This window comes from Mustelus asterias, chromosome 6 (assembly GCF_964213995.1).
Source record: "Mustelus asterias chromosome 6, sMusAst1.hap1.1, whole genome shotgun sequence".
NCBI classification, from domain to species: Eukaryota; Metazoa; Chordata; class Chondrichthyes; order Carcharhiniformes; family Triakidae; genus Mustelus; species Mustelus asterias.
Genome location: NC_135806.1, coordinates 116,015,928 through 116,035,443, shown reverse-complemented (window position 1 = coordinate 116,035,443; position 19,516 = coordinate 116,015,928). Strand labels below are relative to the sequence as shown.

Below are 19,516 nucleotides of genomic sequence, written 5' to 3'. Positions count from 1 at the left end.
CTTCATGTTAGCAAAAGTTGATGGAACAGTTATTCACCTGGACTAGACATGTGAGATTCAGGCTGATTCAAAGAGTATATATACTACTTAAGCGGGGCATGGAATTCATTTTTTAAAGGAGGGAACATTCCAGCTGTGCTTGGTTCACTTGGAGCAAGATAAACCAAAGACCAGATAAAGTCATGGGCATATGTTGAGAAAATTAAATTTGTTATATTTTGAATATAATGTTCTGATCTGTTTAAGAACAGGACATGGCGTTCTCGGTAGACATTCTTTTGAATATCATGGATGAGGGGGAGAGCAGTAAAATGCCAAGCTTCCCAGAATGCACTCCCACCTTGGCATAAGACCAAAATGTGTCCCTGGTTAAGCATGGTACATGAACTTTTCAACCAATAGGTCCAATTCATAGCATATCACAAGAAAACCCCTTTTTCATATGCAGTAAATTTACTGTTTAACCAAATGGACCAAGTTAAAGGGTGAGCCTGGAGTCAATGAGAGACAATACATCACACACTACAATTTACTACTGATGGTTTTGTAGGAACTTGAGGCAAAAGAGCTTCAAGAAGAGTTGGTGATTCCCGGGAGTCTTAGCAGCGGATTTGTATAGTTACGTCTGGCAGTGAGAAACCTCACCCATCACATATTCGAAAATTCCAAGGCAACGTACCATTAATTCATCTCATTTAAATGGATGAACACCTCTGTTAAAAGAAGTTGACAGAAGAGCTTCACACGGGCTGTTTCTCACTTCATGTTTTTAAGGGTTTCACAGGTTAAGGGGCTAGGATCCCTGGGTGGGATTATGGTCGCTGCAGGCTCGATGGGCTAAAATGGCCTCCTTCTGCACTTAGATTCTATGATTCTATAAGTCTTGACTTGGAAGGTAGAAATAAATAATATTTGCCCAAATGCAGAAAACAAAATGCAGGAAATAGTGTCAGGGGGTGACTTCCGAGGAAATAAATCTCATGCCTTTACCGCTTATATTCCTTTCCAATAAATTCTATATCCATCACTGTATATACTGCACTTCTCTATAATTTAGAGGGCTGATCTTATACTACTCCACCGGCTAATGTATCCAATTAACAGCATGCCATATTTCTCCTGAACTATCTAAATTTACCCCTATTGTTCCGTTTTCTGACCACTGTCTCGTCAGCCACGCTGTTTGTTTAAACTGGGCACTGCAGTGTATGGATGGCCTGGTCTGTAACAGGAGATTTATTGCTACTTTTGATGAGCACTTAGGCATTTTTCTTTTGCCTTGCAAATCTTTTCTTTCCAAATTAGTTTCTTACACCCTCTTGCTTCCATCTGTTACGCACTTTATACTAAACAGTGAACAAGAATCAAATTCCTTTCGAAGTCTGGAACAGTCCTAGTGGGTTTGAAGTTAGCATATGCAACTCCACTATTCAAGAAGGGAATGAGAGACAAAATAGGGAACTACAGTCCAGTTAGCCTGACGCCAATCATCGGGAAAAAGTTGGAACCTTTTATTAAGGAAGTCTTAACACTCGTAGTCAGGTCAGACAAGGTTACCATGATTCCATGAAATGGAAATCATATTTGACAAATTCATTCGAGTTTTTTGAGGCTGTAATGAGTAAGGTAGATAAAAGGGAAGCAATAGATGTAGTATACTTGGATTTCTAAAAGGCGTAGGGTGTCACTCAAAAGGCGGAGGTGACACCCTTTTGATAGGGTGTCACTCAAAAGGTTAAGAGGCAAGATAAAGGTTTATGGAACTGGGGGAAATATATTAGCATGGATAGAGAATTGGTTAATAGATAGGAAGCAAAGGGTTGGGTGCTATTTTCAAGTTGACAGGCCGTGCCTAATGGAGTGTTGCAAGGATCAGTGTTAGGTCCACTACTATTTATAATCAATATTAATAATTTAGATGAAGAGACAGTGAGTAATGCTTCTAAGCTAGGTGGGAAAGTAAGATGTGAGAAGGACAGAAAGAGGCTGCAAAGAAATACAGACATATTAAGTGAGTGGGCAACAAAGTGGCAATGGAATATAATGTAGGTAACTTTTGTTGATTTTTTTTATTATTGTCACATACAGTGAAAAGTATTGTTTCTTGCGTGCTATACAGATAAAACATACCGTTCATAGAGTACATAGGGGAGAAGGAGAGGAGAGGGTGCAGAATGTAGAGTTACAGTCATAGCTAGGGTGTAGAAAAAGATCAACTTAATATAAGGTAGATCTTTTCAAAAGTCTGATGGCAGCAGGGAAGAAGCTGTTCTTGAGTCGGCTGGAACGTGACCTCAGACTTTTGTATCTTTTTCTCGACGGAAGAAGGTGGAAAAGAGTATGCCTGGGGTGTGTGAGGTCCTTGTTTATGCTGGCTGCTTTTCTGAGGGAGCGGGAACTGTAGATGGAGTCAATGGATGGGAGACTAGTTTGCGTGGGCTATGTTCACAACCCTTTGTAGTTTCTTGCGGTCTTGGTCAGAGCAGGAGCCATACCAAGCTGTGGTACATCCAGAAAGGATGCTTCATAGAATCATAGAATCATACAGTGCAGAAGGAGGCCATTCGGTCCATCGAGTCTGCACTGACCATAATCCCACCCATGCCCTATCCGCATGCATTTACACTAGCTAATCCCCTGACACTGAGGGACAATTTAGCATGGCCAATCCACCTAATCCGCACATCTTTGGACTGAGGGAGGAAACCGGAGCACCCGGAGGAAACCCACGCAGACACGGGGAGAATGTGCAAGCTCCACACAGACAGTGACCCAAGCCGGGAATCGAACCCAAGTCCCTGGTGCTGTGAGGCAGCAGTGCTAACCACTGTGCCACCGTGCATCTGTAAAAACTGGGGAGAGTCGTAGGTTGTAAAAAGAGAAAAATTGAATATTTTTCAAAAGATGTGCAACTTGTAAATATTGATGTTCAGAGGCTTCAGTGAATTTGTACGAGAAGGTTAGCATGCAGGGGCAGCAAACCATGAAGAAGGAAAATGGCATGTTGGCCTTTATTGCAAGATGATTGGAGTACGAGAATAAGGAGGTTTTTCTACAATTATATTGGGCTTTGATGAGACTAAACCTGGAGAACTTAGTGCTGCAATCTTCCAGTGACTGGGATTTTCCAGTGCCACTGAGAGTGAACGGGGTTCTGGAGCACCAAACTTTCCATTCTCGATTGGTACAGGTTCTGCCAGGGATGAGACCAGAGAATCCCACCCATAAGCTGGAACTTCCCAGCCGTTCTCACCAGTGAGATTTTCCAGTCCTGCCGACAGCACACCCCGCTGCAAGCTTCACTGCAATAATGGGTGCATTCAACAGGGAACTCCATTGACAGCCCGCTATTGGCCAGAAGATCCTGCCACTGGCCAATAGCGGGCTACCTCCCAAAACACACGGCGGGTTGCATAGTAAACCCCGCCCGTAGTCTCCATTTTTAAGGAACGGTATTGTTGAATGTTCACTAGTCTCAGAGATAAAAGAGTTGTCCTATGATGAAAGGCTGAGAAAATTGGGCCTATAATCCCTGAGGTTCAAAAGAATGTGAGAGGTGATCTCACTGAAACTTATGAGATGCTGAAGGGACTTAGGGTGGAATCCGAGGCTGTTTTCCCCTGGATGGGGAGTCTAAAACAAGGGGTCACAGTCTCATGATAAGGGCAGGTCATTTAGGACTCAGATGAGGAGAAATTCCTTTGCCAGAGGGCTGTGAATCTTTGGAATTCTCTACCTCAGAGGGTTGTGGATGCTCCAACGCTGAATACATTTAAGGCTGGGACAGACAGATTTTTCCAGTCTCAGGTAATCAAAGGGCATCAAGGGAGCAGGCAGGAAAGTGGAGTTAAGGCCAATGATCAGACATGATCACATTAAAGGACAGAGCAAGTTCATGGGACGTGTGATCTTCTCCTGTTCCCATTGCTAATGTTCTGGTGGAACCTCCAGACAGATGGGATGACAAAGGGAGGTGGTGAAGATGTTTCCATTAGTAGGAGAAACTAGGACTCAAGGGCACAGCCTCAGAGTAAAGGGACGATGCTTCAGAACCGAGATGAAGAGAATTTCTTCAGCCAGAGGGTGGTGATTCTATGGAATTCATTGCCACAGAAGGTTGTGGAGGCCAGGTCATTGAGTGTCTTTAAGACAGAGATAGATAGGTGCTTGATTGGTAAGGGGCTCAGAGGTAAAAGACAGGAGAATGGGGTTGAGAAACATATCAGCCATGGTGAAATGGAGGAGCAGACTCGATGGGCTGAAAGGCTGTGGAGGAACAGAGAGATCTTGGGGTCCATATCCACAGATCTCTAAAGGTTGCCACTCAAGTGGATAGAGCTGTGAAGAAGGCCTATCGTGTGTTAGCTTTTATTAACAGGGGGTTGGAGTTTAAGAGCTGTGGGGTTATGCTGCAACTTCAGGACCGTGGTGAGACCACATTTGGAATATTGTGTGCAGTTCTGGTCACCTCACTATAAGAAGGATGTGGAAGCGCTGGAAAGAGTGCAGAGGAGATTTACCAGGATGCTGCCTGGTTTGGAGGGTAGGTCTTATGAGGAAAGATTGAGGGAGCTAGGGCTGTTCTCTCTGGAGCGGAGGAGGCTGAGGGGAGACTTAATAGAGGTTTATAAAATGATGAAGGGGATAGATAGAGTGAACGTTCAAAGACTATTTCCTCGGGTGGATGGAGCTATTACAAGGGGGCATAACTATAGGGTTCGTGGTGGGAGATACAGGAAGGATATCAGAGGTAGGCTCTTTACGCAGAGAGTGGTTGGGGTGTGGAATGGATTGCCTGCAGTGATAGTGGAGTCAGACACTTTAGGAACATTTAAGCGGTTATTGGATAGGCACATGGAGCACACCAGGATGATAGGGAGTGGGATAGCTTGATCTTGGTTTCAGATAAAGCTCGGCACAACATCGTGGGCCGAAGGGCGTGTTCTGTGCTGTACTGTTCTATGTTCTATGTTCTATATCTTATGGTCTTATTGTCCTTCAAGGGTTAAATGCTGCTTGCCCTTTTGCCAAGAACCGCCGTTACCGGACCAGAGAACTCTCTCGAGCAAGTCACAGGAGACCTTCAGTGCTTGCTCATGATGAGGCTGACACATACTTATGGCATCTGTCAGAGGTTAGGTTGTAGGCAATGTGTTCCCTGCTACTTATAGTTTTGGTAGCATTTATGGTCCTGTTTTGTTCTGTTCTCACTTGAGTTTCAAAGTTCCAATGTCCAGTATGAGTGATTTTGTATCATTTTCTGTTTTGCTGTGCATATAACAGAACAATGTTTATATACATAACAACAATGATTTCAAAAAGTCATTCATTAGACAGGAAGCACAAAGGAGGCGGAAGTGCTGTCTATGTACAAGTAACTCAAAGAAATATTGCAAATTTGAAACACAAATTTTGGTGGCACAGTGGTTAGCACTGCTGCTTCACAGCGCCAGGGACTCTGGGTTCAATTCCAGCCTCAGGTGTGGAGTCTGCACGTTGTCCCCGTGTCCACGTGGGTTTCCTTTGGGTGCTCCGGTTTCCTCCCACAGTCCAAAGATGTGTGGGTTGGGTGGATTGGCCATGCTGAATTGCCCCTTAGTGTCAGGGGGATTAGCAGGGTAAATATGCAGAGTTCCAGGAATAGGGCCTGGATGGGATAGTGGTCGGTGCAGACTCGATGGGCCAAATGGCCTCCTTCTGCACTGTAGGAATTCTATGATTCTATGAAATCAGAAAATGCTGGGATAATCAACAGGTTCAGGCAGCAGAGAGAATATAGACAACAGAGAAACAGAGAAAGTACAAACAACATTGTTGACTAACCATAGGGGTGGAATTTAGCTTTGGCGATGGAGGTGGCACCCACCAGTCAGAGAACCAGTGGGATGTACCATGTTGTTTCTCTCCAGGAGACTGAGTGTTGTTACAAGGTGAGCAGTCACTTACTTGAACAGCATCAGGTTTCCCTCCCACCCACACCCATACAATTAATTCCCCAGGAGAGTGGAAATCCCCTTCGCAAGAGCTGCTGGCCAATCAGATGCCAATGGCATTCCAGTATTGGCAATGCCACTGGCAGAGATGACCACCATTGGCACGAGCCCGGCCCTTCACCAGGGATCACCGCTGGATCCCTGGAGGGAGGTGAGTGGGGCGGGATGATGCTAACAGGGAGGAGGTGATTGGCAAAGGGAGGGGATAGGATGCAAGGACTGAGGCATGGTGAGCATCCCCTCACCCCCACCCTCCACCTTCCTAATGCTGGGTCCCTCGATTGAACACTACGACCAGAATTTTCCGGCCGTTCACGCCAGCGGAATTCTCTGGTCCCGCTGCAGTGACCGGAGATTTGGCTGAGCGCCAAATTCTTCGCCCTCGCTTGCAGAGGCAGAGGGGCGTGAACAGATGGGAAATTCCGGCCTGAATGTCTATGAACAATGACCCCCCCCCACCCCACCCCCACCACCACCCCCTCCCCCAACCCCACTTCCCGCACCTTCCGGTAAGCAAAGCAATGGGTGGTTTTCTGGATGGATGGATAACCCATTATTAAATCTCAGTAGGCTCAGGGATAATTGGTTTGAAGAGCTTCATTGGCCTAATCATCTTCCCATCATGAACGGGTGTGTTTCCCACATCACCTGCTTCACGTCACCCTTCCCACTGCCAGGAATCAGACCTCCGAGCCCGGCCTCCATCTTGTCTGATCTAATGGGCTCCACTAAACTCCACCCAGAAGTCAATCTCTATCAATCAGGCCACAGAGCTGGAACAGCAACAGAGGGCAAAGGGAACCCTAGGTCCAAAGGAGAATCATTTCCCTCGCCAGCATACGATGCTTAACACATATCATATTAAGAATTACTCATAATTACTCCCTATTTTTCTTCAGCAAGTATGATGTGGTGTTTGAGGTTTCTAAAAAATGGCAAGGACTTCCTCTGAAGTTTCAGTCACTTTCAAGAATATAGATAAATCATCGCTAATGGAATGAACTGGGAAGTTTAACATTGTATTATATATCATTTTAAAGTATCTATTTCTGTCTAAGACTGTGAATTCTAACTGCTCCAAATACATTTTTAAAAAATATTCTTTCATGGGACGTGGGCATTCCTGGCTAGGTCAGCATTTATTGCCCATCCCTAATTGCCCTTGAGAAAGTGGTGGTGAATAAAGCAGGACAAAAGATATTCCGCAAATGCTACAGTGACATTGTAATGTGATATTTGTATTCAAACCAAGTTTATCTTCATCACATCTGCTGATTTATGTGCACTGGGTGACATAACAGATAAAAGAAATATAAGAGATTCAGGACATGGAGAAGTAGAAATGTTTTTACACAGAGTTGCAAGACTATGAAATGCACTCAAACAAAAGCAATAAACTATCAAGGCAGGAAATCTGAAATAAAAGCAGAAGATGTTGGACACCCAGCAGGCCTGGCAGAATCTCTGTGAAGAGAGCAGAGCAGAGTTCATAATTGGGTCAACAGGTTTTCATCAGAACTGGAATGTCAGTGATTTTTCTACAGGACTGCTGTACATAGTGGTTAGGAATCCTCCTCCCACTGGTTGGAAAGGAATCTTCCCACCTATGCAGCATCCGCAGTATTTTGTCTTTACCCACCTATCTATATCCCCTTGTAGCCTCCTTACGTCCGCTTCATAACATACTTTCCGACCCATCTTTGTGTCATCTGCAAACTCAGACACCATACCACTGGTCCCTTCATCCAAATCATTTATATAACTTGAGTGGAGGTTCCAGCACTAATCCCTGTGATACACCAATCGTTCCGTCCTGCTAACCAGAAAATTACCCATTTATGTCTACTCTCTGTTCCCTGTTAGCTGACCAATCTTTTTTAAAAATTCATTCGTGGGTCATGGGCGTCGCTGGCTGGGCCAGCATTTATTGCCCATCCCTAGTTGCCCGAGGGCAGTTGAGAGTCAACCACATTGCTGTGGCTCTGGAGTCACATGTAAACCAGACCGGGTAAGGACGGCAGATTTCCTTCCCCAATGGACATTAGTGAACCAGATGGGTTTTTCTGATAATTGACAATGGTTTCATGGTCATCAGTAGATTCTTAATTCCAGATTCTTTTTATTGAATTCAAATTCCACAATCTGCCGTGGTGGGATTCGAATCCGGCTCCCCAGAACATTGGCTGAGTTTCTGGGTTAACAGTCTAGCAATAATACCACTGGATCATCGCCTCCCCTTCTATCCATGTTACCCCTGCAAGTGTTTATTTTCCACAATAACCTTCCATGTGGCATCTTATCACTTGCCTTCAGAAAATCTAAGTACAGTATATCCACTGGTTCCCCTTTATCCATTACACCTGTTATTTCTTCAAAGAACTCCAATAAATTGGTTAAATATGATTTCCTTTTCACAAAACCATGCTGACTCTGTCTGATTACCTTGTATTGATCTAAGTGCACTGCGATAACATCTTTATCATCAGGAAATGTTAGACAGGAAACATCCATATCTAACTCCTGGGTAATAATGCAACTCTACCTCCCACACGCTCTCCGACTCTTCACCCCCCCCTCCCCATAAGACCATAAGATATAGGAGCAGAGTTAGGACATTCGGCCCATCGAGTCTGCTCTGCCATTCGATCATGGCTGATATGTTTCTCAACCCCATTCTCCTGCCTCTTCCTTGTAATCTTTGATCCCCCAACCCTCCAACTTTCCCCTGACCCCCTGACCATGCTGCTGACCCTCCCTCTCTGATGCCACCCAGCCTGATCTGCCCTCACCACCCAGCCACTCAACCCACCCTAACATCCTTCTACCCTTTCACCCTATTCACCTTGCTACCTACCACCTGCCATCCTACTCAGCTGTGGCGCGTCGGAACTGTCGATCGATGAGTCGAGCGCCATATCCTGTTCTTATGAGGGCATCTTTCAGCGTCTGGAGGTGTCTGTTGCGATCCTCCTCATCCGAGCAGATCCTGTGTATATGGAGGGCTTGTCCGTAGGGGATGGCTTCTTTAACATGTTTAGGGTGGAAGCTGGAGAAGTAGAGCATCGTGAGGTTATCCGCGGGCTTGCGGTACAGTGAGGTGCGGTGAAGAGTCGGAGAGCGTGTGGGAGGTAGAGTTGCATTATTACCCTGGAGTTAGATATGGATGTTTCCTGTCTAACATTTCCTGATGATAAAGATTAAAAATAACTTCTAACATTTTTCCATGATGGATGTTAAGCTAACTGGCCTGCGGTTTCCTGCTTTCTCTCTCCCTTTTTGAATCCCCCTTTTTGAATAGCCAATGTTGTTCCTTTGTTTAAGAAGGGTAGCAAGAACAATCCAGGTAATTACAGGTCGGTGAACCTTACATCAGTGGTAGGGAAATTATTGGAGAGGATTCTTCAAGGCAGGATTTATTCCCACTTGGAAATAAGTGGACATATTAGTGAGAGGCAACATGGTTTTGTGAAGGGGAGGTCGTGTCTCACGAACTTGATCGAGTTTTTCGAGGAAGTGACGAAGATGATTGATGAGGATAGGGCAGTGGATGTTGTCTACATGGACTTCAGTAAGGCCTTTGACAAGGTCCCTCATGGCAGACTGGTGCAGAAGGTGAAGTCGCATGGGATCAGAGGTGAGCTGGAAAGGTGGATACAAAACGGGCTCGGTCAAAGAATCGGTTGCATTCTTGGACACACGCATCTCCATTAAGGACGGTCACCTCAGCACCTCACTGTACCGCAAGCCCACGGATAACCTCACGATGCTCCACTTCTCCAGCTTCCACCCTAAACACGTTAAAGAAGCCATCCCCTACGGACAAGCCCTCCGCATGCACAGAATCTGCTCAGATGAGGAGGATCGCAACAGACACCTCCAGACACTGAAAGATGCCTTCATAAGAACAGGATATGGCGCTCAACTCATCGATCAACAGTTCCGACGCGCCACAGCGAAAAACCGCACCAACCTCCTCAGAAGACAAACACGGGACACAGTGGACAGAGTACCCTTCGTCGTCCAGTACTTCCCCGGAGCGGAGAAGCTACGGCATCTCCTCCGGAGCCTTCAACATGTCATTGATGAGGATGAAAATCTCGCCAAGGCCATCCCCACACCCCCACTTCTTGCCTTCAAACAACCGCACAACCTCAAACAGACCATTGTCTGCAGCAAACTACCCAGCCTTCAGGAGAACAGTGACCACGACACCACACAACCCTGCCACAGCAACCTCTGCAAGACGTGCCAGATCATCGACACGGATGCCATCATCTCACGTGAGAACACTATCTACCAGGTACACGGTACATACTCTTGCAACTCGGCCAACGTTGTCTACCTGATACGCTGCAGGAAAGGATGTCCCGAGGCATGGTACATTGGGGAAACCATGCAGGCGCTACGACAACGGATGAATGAATACCGCTCGACAATCACCAGGCAAGACTGTTCTCTTCCTGTGGGGGAGCACTTCAGCGGTCACAGGCATTCAGCCTCTGATCTTCAGGTAAGCGTTCTCCAAGGCAGCCTTCACGACACACGACAGCGCAGAGTCGCTGAGCAGAAACTGATAGCCAAGTTCCGCACACATGAGGACGGCCTAAACCGGGATCTTGGGTTCATGGCACACTATCAGTAACCCCCACAGCTTGCCTCCTGGACTTGCAGAATCTCACTGGCTGTCCTGTCTGGAGACAATATACATCTCTTTAACCTGTGCTTAATGCTCCCTCCACTCACATTGTCTGTATCTTGAAGACCTGGTTGGCTGTAGAGATTCGCATTCTAATCAGTATTCTGTAACTTAATTTTGTGTCTCTGTTTGAGAGCAGATTTCCACTCCATCTGACGAAGGGGCAGCGCTCCGAAAGCTAATGGCATTTGCTACCAAATAAACCTGTTGGACTTTAACCTGGTGTTGTTAAAACTCTTACTCGGTCAAAGAAGACAGAGGGTAGCAGTGGAAGGGTGCGTTTCTGAATGGAGGGCTGTGACAAGTGGTGTTCCTCAGGGATCAGTGCTGGGACCTTTGCTGTTTGTAATATATATAAATGATTTGGAGGAAAATGTAACTGGATTAATTAGTAAGTTTGCAGATGACACAAAGGTTGGTGGATTTGCGGATAGCGATGAGTACCATCAGAGGATGCAGCAGGATATAGATCAGTTGGAGACTTGGGCGGAGAGATGGCAGATGGAGTTTAATCCGGATAAATGTGAGGTAATGCATTTTGGAAGGTCTAATACAGATAGGAAACATACAGTAAATGGCAGAACCCTTAGGAGTATTGATAGGCAAAGGGATCTGGGTGTACAGGTACACAGGTCACTGAAAGTGGCAATGCAGGTGGGGAAGGTAGTCAAGAAGACATACGGCATGCTTGCCTTCATTAGCCGGGGTATTGAGTTTAAAAATTGGCAAGTCATGTTGATGCTTTATAGGACCTTAGCACTTGGAATATAGTGTTCAATTCTGGTCGCCACACTACCAGAAGGATGTGGAGGCTTTGGAGAGGGTACAGAAAAGATTTATCAGGATGTTGCCTGGTATGGAGGGCATTAGCTATGAGGAGAGGTTGGAGAAACTTGGTTTGTTCTCACTGGAGCGACGGAGGTTGAGGGGAGACCTGATAGAAGTCTACAAGATTATGAGAGGCATGGACAGAGTGGATAGTCAGAAGCTTTTTCCCAGGGTGGAAGAGTCAATTAATAGGGGGCACAGGTTTAAGGTGCGAGGGGCAAGATTTAAAGAAGATGCACGAGGCAGATTTTTTTACACAGAGAGTAGTGGGTGCCTGGAACTCGTTGCCGGGGGAGGTAGTGGAAGCGGATATGGTAGTGACTTTTAAGGGACATCTTGACAAGTACATGAATGAGATGGGAATAGAGGGATATGGTCCCCGGAAGCGTAGGGGGTTTTAGTTAAGTCGGGCAGCATGGTCGGTGCAGGCTTGGAGGGCCGAAGGGCCTGTTCCTGTGCTGTAATTTTATTTGTTTTTTGTTCTTTGTTAAAGGAGTTACATTCGCTATTTTTCAATCTAATGGAACCTTACGCGAATCTCGGGAATTTTGGAAAATTAAAACCAATGCATCAATTAACACACTTGCCACTTCTTTTAAAACCCTAGGATGAAATCTATCAGGACCCAGGGACTTGACAACCCACAGTTTCAGTACCACTTCCCTGGTGATTGTAGTTTTCTTGAGTTTCTCCCTTCAAATTCCTGGTTTACGGCTATTTCTGAGATGTTACTTATATTCTCTATAGTGAAGGTTGATGCAAAATACCTGTTCAATTCATCTGCTATCTCCTTATTTTCCATTATTAATTCCCCAGACTCACTTTCTGTAGGACCAACACTCGCATTGTTAACTCTCTTCTGTTTTAAATATCTCTAGAATCTCTTACAGGGCAGCACGGTGGCACAAGTGGTTAGCATTGCTGCCTCAAAGCGCCAGGGACCCAGGTTCAATTACCTGCTTGGGTCACTGTCTGTGTGGAGTTTGCACATTTTCCTCATTGCTGTGTGGGTTTCCTCCAGGTGCTCCGGTTTCCTCCCACAATCCAAAAGACGTGCTGGTTAGGTGCATTGGCCATGCTAAATTCTCCCTCAGTGTACCCGAACAGGTGCCGGAGTGTGGTGACTCGGGGATTTTCACAGTAACTTCATTGCAGTGTTAATGTAAGCTTACTTGTGACTAATAAATAAAAAAACTATCTGTCTTTATAGTTCCAGCCAGCTTTCTCTCGTCCTCTATTTTTTTCTATTCATTCATGGGACATGGGCGTTGCTGGCTGGCCAACATTTATTGCCCATCCCTAGTTGCCCTTGAACTGAGTGGATTGCTGGGCCATTTCAGAGGGCGGTTGAGAGTCAACCACATTACTGTGGCTCTGGAGTTACATGTAGGCCAGACCAGGTAAGGACGGCAGATTTACTTCCCTAAAGGACATTAGTGAATGTTCCCCTCCTTATTAATCTGTTAGTCATTCTTTGTTGTTTCTTATATTCTGCCCAATCTTCTGATCTTCCACTCCCTTTACACAATTATGTGCTTTTTCTTTAAGTTTCATATTATCTTTCACTAGCTCTGCTTTCATACCTTCATAATTGCTCTTACTTAAGTTTAAAACACTAGTCTTAGACCTACTCTTCTCTCCCTCAAACTGAATGTAAAATTCAATCATACTATCAGGGGCACCTTCTCAATGAGGTCATTAATTAATCCTATCTGATTGCACAATACCAGGTCTGGTATATCCTGCTCTCTGGTGGGCTCTAGAACATGCTGATCTAAGAAATTATCACAACAATATTCTATGAATTTGTCATCTACATTACCTTTGCCCATCTGATTATTCCAGTCTATATGTAGATTAAAATCCCCATGGTAATTTCCAAATCTTTTTGACGAACTCCAATTATTTCTTCTTTGATCAATTTTAAGTTTATTTATTAGTGTCACAAGTAGGCTTACATTAATACTGCAATGAAGTTACTGTGAAAGTCCCCTTGCCGCCACACTCTGGCACCTGTTCGGGTACACAGACGGAGAATTTAGCATGGCCAATGCATCTAACCAGCAAGTCTTTTGGACTGTGGGAGGAAACTGGAGCACCCAGAGGAAACCCACGCAGACATGGGGAGAACGTGCAGACCCTACACAGACAGTGACCTGGGTTCCTGGCACTGTAAGGCAGCAGTGCTAACCATTGCACCACCATGCCACCCGATACCCCATCCTACTATGTGATTACTGTTCGGGGCTGTACACCACTCCCACAGTTGAATTCTTGCTTTTATGATATCCTCATCTTTACCCAAAGTGCTTCTATATCCCGCTTTCCTGAATTTAATCCAGCCTTCTCTATTGTGCTAATGTCGTCTCTGATTAACAGAACCACCCCTCCACCTTTTCCTAACTTCCCATCCATCCTAAAAGTCACCCTTTAACATTCAGGTCCTGATCTATGCCATCCCGCAGCCACATCTCTGTAATGGTTATTAGATCATACTTATTAATCTCTATTAACACTGCGTTTATTTGTTTTTTTTTCAAATGCTATGTGCAGCTACGGAGCCTTACTTTTGTCCTTTTATTATTTTTGTAACCTCTAGCCTTATTTGGTGAAGTACTCTTAGACTGGTACTCTCTGTCCCTTCCTGTTACAGCCTGTTTAGCATTTCCCATATTAATAACTCTTTCTCTTTAGCCTTTTCTCTACTCTTTGATTTACCACACTTTCATGTATAGCTATCATGAGCTATTATCAGGGTAGTGACCTAGTGGTATTATCGCAAGGCTATTAATCCAGAAACCTCTGGGGACCCGGGTTCGAATCCCACCACGGCAGATTGTGGAATTTGAATTCAATTTTACAAAATCTGAAATTAAGCATCTACTGATGACCATTGCCAATTGTTGGGAAAAACCCATCCGGTTCACTAATGCCCTTTAGAGAAGGAAATCTGCCATCCTTACCCAGTCTGGCCTACATGTGAAACCAGAGCCACAGCAATGTGGTTGACTCTCAACTGTCCTTGGGCAACTAGTGATGGGCAATGAATGCTGGCCAGCCAGCGACGCCCATGAATAAAAACAAAATCATTCAGATATCTTAGAGTGTGGCGATATCAAACACCACTCAAAAACAGAATGTGTCTCAAACTCGGAATTTCCATGAACTTTGTTCTTTCACTTCTGTCACTTTGTCTTGGCTTTGATCATTTCCAGATTACAATGGGCCTGACCCTGCTGTCTACAGAATAATCCGCTTTAACTGCAGCCTCAGAAGGCCACCCCTCGCTACACCGATGTGAGTTTCATTTACCACAGCTATTTCTATTTATCTTCTGAGTGAGATTTGAAAACTTGAGTGAAATTTGTACTAATCAGGGCCCGGATTGAGATCGTATTAAATCTACCTCATGTGAGTCCCTGACAATCAACAGAAACTTTCATATGCCTGAGCTGCATTGATTCCAGAAGTGAAAGGATGCTGTGGTAAGCCAACATTACAGAGTTCCCCATTTCAGTTGTATTTGGTACCTTGTATCCTAGTAACACAGGGTATCACAGCCTATGGGAGCTTGTTTCTGACGCAGTAAACAGGTGGGTATTTTCACCGCGGATCCAGAATTGCTTCCATTTCCTTTCAGAAATTGCTGAATCGCAAAACACCAATTTATCGTTGATGAAATTTTGTTTATTCATTTTACTGCCACGTGGGCATATTTATTACCAAAGATCAAACAGCTCGCTACTGATCGCCAAGTTATCAAATTAACATAACTTCAACATATTTTACCTTTTAGCTTGCCATGAGTAAAGCAGTAAATTATTTTTGCAAGCCTGAGAAATGCAGACTGGAAACCAGACCTTATTGCGTGGGGTGGCACAGTGGTCAGCACCGCTGCCTCACAGCACCAGGGAGCTGGGTTCAATTCTCAACTTGGGTCACTGTCTGTGCAGAGTCTGCACATTCTCCCCGTGTCTGCATGGGTTTCCTCCGGGTGCTCTGGCTTCCTCGCACTGTCCGAAAGATGTGGGGGTTAGGTGTATTGACCCGAACAGGTGCCAGAGTGTGGCGACTAGGGGAATTTCACAGTAACTTCATTGCAGTGTTAATGTAAGCCTTACTTGTGACTAATAAATAAACTTTTAAAAAGAATCTGCTTACCTTATCTTTCTATGAAATACATTCGCTCACCCATGCCATGATCACAAGCAGGAGATTTAGTGACTCAATGACAACATTGTACATGGCCTAGATGGGTTTGTAGAGTGACATTTTTGCCAGCAGACAATATCTTCACTCTTAGATGGTTCCCAGATGCCTTTGTATGAGCTGTCTATTACTCCAGGGACATTGGGAATCACTCCAGTACCCAGCAAACCGTGCTGACCTGCCGTTACTGTGCCTGGAACATTATGAAGCGAGTGTAAGGGGTTGCGGCCTGGCGAATGCAGTGCTAACCTGGATTATAAATTCCAAATGTATCATCAGTGTCATGGAGCGAGGGTACCTTAACCACGAGAAATAGTTTAGGGCTTCTAGGTTTAGAATTCTTAGATTGCAATCGGGGAGCAAGCTTGGTTTTCTTGGCTCCCTTTTTGAATAAAAGGTTACAAAGGTACCTTTCATTGACAATCACAGTAAGAGGTCTCACAACACCAGGTTAAAGTCCAACAGGTTTATTTGGTAGCAAAAGCCACTAGCTACCAAATAAACCTGTTGGACTTTAACCTGGTGTTGTGAGACCTCTTACTGTGTTTACCCCAGCCCAACGCCGCCATCTCCACATCATTGACAGTCACCCAGGGCAGGTGCCAGAGAGGGGAGGAGGAGGGACAGGTTAGGTGGGGGCTGTTGAAGAATCCTGATAAGGGTAGGCCCCAACCCCTGTCCAACTGATCAGTCACCACTTCCTGTCAAGGGTTCTTTAATAGGTGTTAGACCTCTAACTTACATATGCAAGGAGCCCAATATCTGTCTCCCTGACACAGCAAATTTTAAAAAGGATCGATGCCTGCATGATCGACCATAGGTCTTCCTGAAAAGTACCCTATTGTATGCCCAGACAATGGGCACAAATCATACCAGTTTCACCTTCAGGCCAAAGAGAGTCAAGCACTTTGCGAGTCATGAAGACTTCACATATGAAGTGGTGGGGTGATGGTATTATCGCTAACCTGTTAATCTAGAAACCCAGCTAATATCCTGGGGACCCAGGTTCGAATCCAGCTACAGAATTTGAATTCAATTTTTTAAAAATCTGGAATTAAGAATCTACTGATATCCATGAAACTATTGTCGATTGTTGAAAAAAAAATCTAACTCACTAATATCCTTTAGGGAAGGAAACCTGCCATCCTTACCTGGTCTGGCCTACGTGTGACTCCAGAGCCACAGCAATGTGGTTGATTCTCAACTGCCCTCCGAGGACAACTAGGGATGGGCAATAAATGCTGGCCAGCCAGCGACGCCCAGGTGCCACAAATGAATATTTTAAAAATGTTGTAGTTGCAAACAAAAATGTCCTCTCAAGATCCATTTCTGAAAATGATCTTCTTATTATTGTGAAGGTTTTCTGTGAGAAGAAGTATTTAATATGGAAATGTTGAAACATAAGTTTGAATACACGCGCTTGTTCAGAGCATTTTGTTATCGATTGTTATCCCTGTCATCAACACGCTCATGATTGATTAATCTGATCTATTGACTGGATACCTCGATTCTTAAGAGTGCAATTAAGTACCTCCTCTTGCCTTTCTTCTTTCCAGCTATGAAGTCCAGAGCCTGAACCCATACCTAACCTTCCATCTGACCTCACTTATCAGGAAAATAATTGTGAATCCACTACAAGCAGACAGAAAAAGAAACTTAAAATCAACAACCTCTCCAGTCATTCTAGAAATATTTGCAGTGATGTGCAGATTTACCTAGTAAATCTTGCCAGCTAAGATATTCCTCGTGACTCAAGGAGCGTCCTCTTCCAACAGCATTATAAATTGTCTGGTTGTTTTTGCATTTCCCTTTTGTTGTCTGATTGTTTTTTGGCATTATTTACTGACAAGAATACCATTGTTATACCAGAGAAAGAATAAAAGGTTGCATTTTTTAAGTGCCATTTCTGTAGGTAAGGTTGCAAGTATAGAGATCAATTTATCATAGTGTAAAGCGATATAATGTAACTGTAGTTGACACCATAATGCGGCTGTTTTATCTCAACTGTCAAAGCTTTGTCAGATAGGTGTATATCACATCTGATCCAAGTACTGTATTCTTGATTAGAAAGTACTTGAATGCTGGAGGGTTATCTATCAACTGCACGTTACACACATCTGTCTGGAAAAGCAGCTGAGTCGTATTAACCATTTAAGTGTTAGACTTGGCTGCTTATATTTTTTTTTACAACTGATTCATGAAAGGAACTTATAATCGAATCAGTTCATCAGCTTGAAGAATGTAACAGTTCACGGCTCGGGATATCTGTGTGGTTTGGGAGTTCAAATCCTCATTGGTATGGGCGTAGTAAACCATGTGGGTTTGTGGTTAAGGCTTCAGGTGACTGTCTCTCAGGCGTGTACGGTTTCACCCAAGGGAGGGGGTAGTACACGCGCTAAGATTTCACACCTATAGAATACTTGGAACACTCTTCTTGGCTCTGAGCCTCTCTGTGAACAGGCAGTTTGCCCTATTCATTTAACATCAAACAGGATCTGTGCACAGGATGCACACTTTACTGCAACAGGCAGTATCTCCCACTCACCTTCATTGACTTGGGCCTTTCTGACAGATAGTGTGGTCACAGCTTTCCTGTTCTGTGAAAATCTCAATTTGGGTATATGGGGGGAAGGGGAGGACGGTTAAAGACTCGAGTCTTTTGCCTCATGAAGCTTTAGTGTGAAAATCGACCAGATTTCACAACGTGGTTCAAAATGGTTCCGTATCAGAGGAGACCAGAATTTGTGTTGAGAAAGCATAACCTTCTGTTGCAACTCCATGTGACAGTGGCCTTTTCTTGAATCCTTGGCCACTATTTTCACAAAGTTTTGACTTGGACAGAATGCACAAAATGAACATTATACAGTGACATGAACAAGACCTCTTTTGCAAAAGAATTGCATCTGTGCAATTAATGTGCTAACGTGCTGTGTGTGGTTAATGTGCGATAGGTGTAACGTAAAAACAAAAGATCACTGTCTCATTATTGTCTTTAAAGGGAATACTTTCACCGACATTTTGATGTTTTTTTTTGTAATTTTATTCGTATCTGTCCTGACACCTCTACGGTTGCCAGGGTAACCACCATTCTGCCCATCAACCATCACTCCTTTCTGCGAGGGTGCAAGGGCCACCTTCCAACACCTCCCCCACCATGGGCACAACTGCGATCGGGAGATAAGTGGTCCAGGACTCAACTTGCAACCTAGCTTTATGTTACAGAGAGTCAGACTACTAATGCTCAGCACCACTCAATACAGTTACTTAGAACCCATTTAGGATTCCCCTGAGCAGGCACTGCGCAGTGGGGAAAGGAGCAGCAGCAGGGCAAGAGGAGCAGCAAGATCAGAGGTGAGAGGGGCAGCAGTGGGGCAAATGGAACAATGAAAGCGGGGTGAGAGGAGCAGTCCTGGCAGTTGGGGGTGTAACACACCGAAAGTGCCCACCGATCCCAGCACCTTGTTTCCATGGTGTCTTTGACAAGGATGGAAGTGAAACACCAACACTGGTTTTTTTTAGTTTTTAGTTTATTTATTTGTTACAAGTAGGCTTACATTAACATTGCAATGAAGTTATTGTGAAAATCCCCTAGTTGCCACATTCCGGCGCCTGTTCAGATAAACTGAGGGAGAATTTAGTATGGCCAATGCACCTAACCTGCACGTCTTTCGGACTGTGGGAGGCAACCGGGGCACCCAGAGGAAACCAGCGCAGACACGGGGAGAATTGCAGACCGCACAGATAGTCACCCAAGCTGGAAAACCCACGCAGACATGAGGAGAACGTGCAG

At 44.7% G+C, this 19,516-nt stretch overlaps 1 long non-coding RNA gene across 1 annotated transcript in view; it reads left to right on the top strand.

Moving 5' to 3' along the window:
• The window catches only part of LOC144495340 (uncharacterized), a 30,822-nt gene extending 12,222 nt beyond the window's left edge, over positions 1-18,600 (top strand). The window contains exons 2-3 of the long non-coding RNA XR_013498230.1: positions 14,733-14,814; positions 17,283-18,600. This is a non-coding gene — a long non-coding RNA (uncharacterized LOC144495340). The remainder of the gene's footprint in view (positions 1-14,732; positions 14,815-17,282) is intronic.
• The last annotated feature ends 916 nt before the right edge of the window (positions 18,601-19,516 follow it).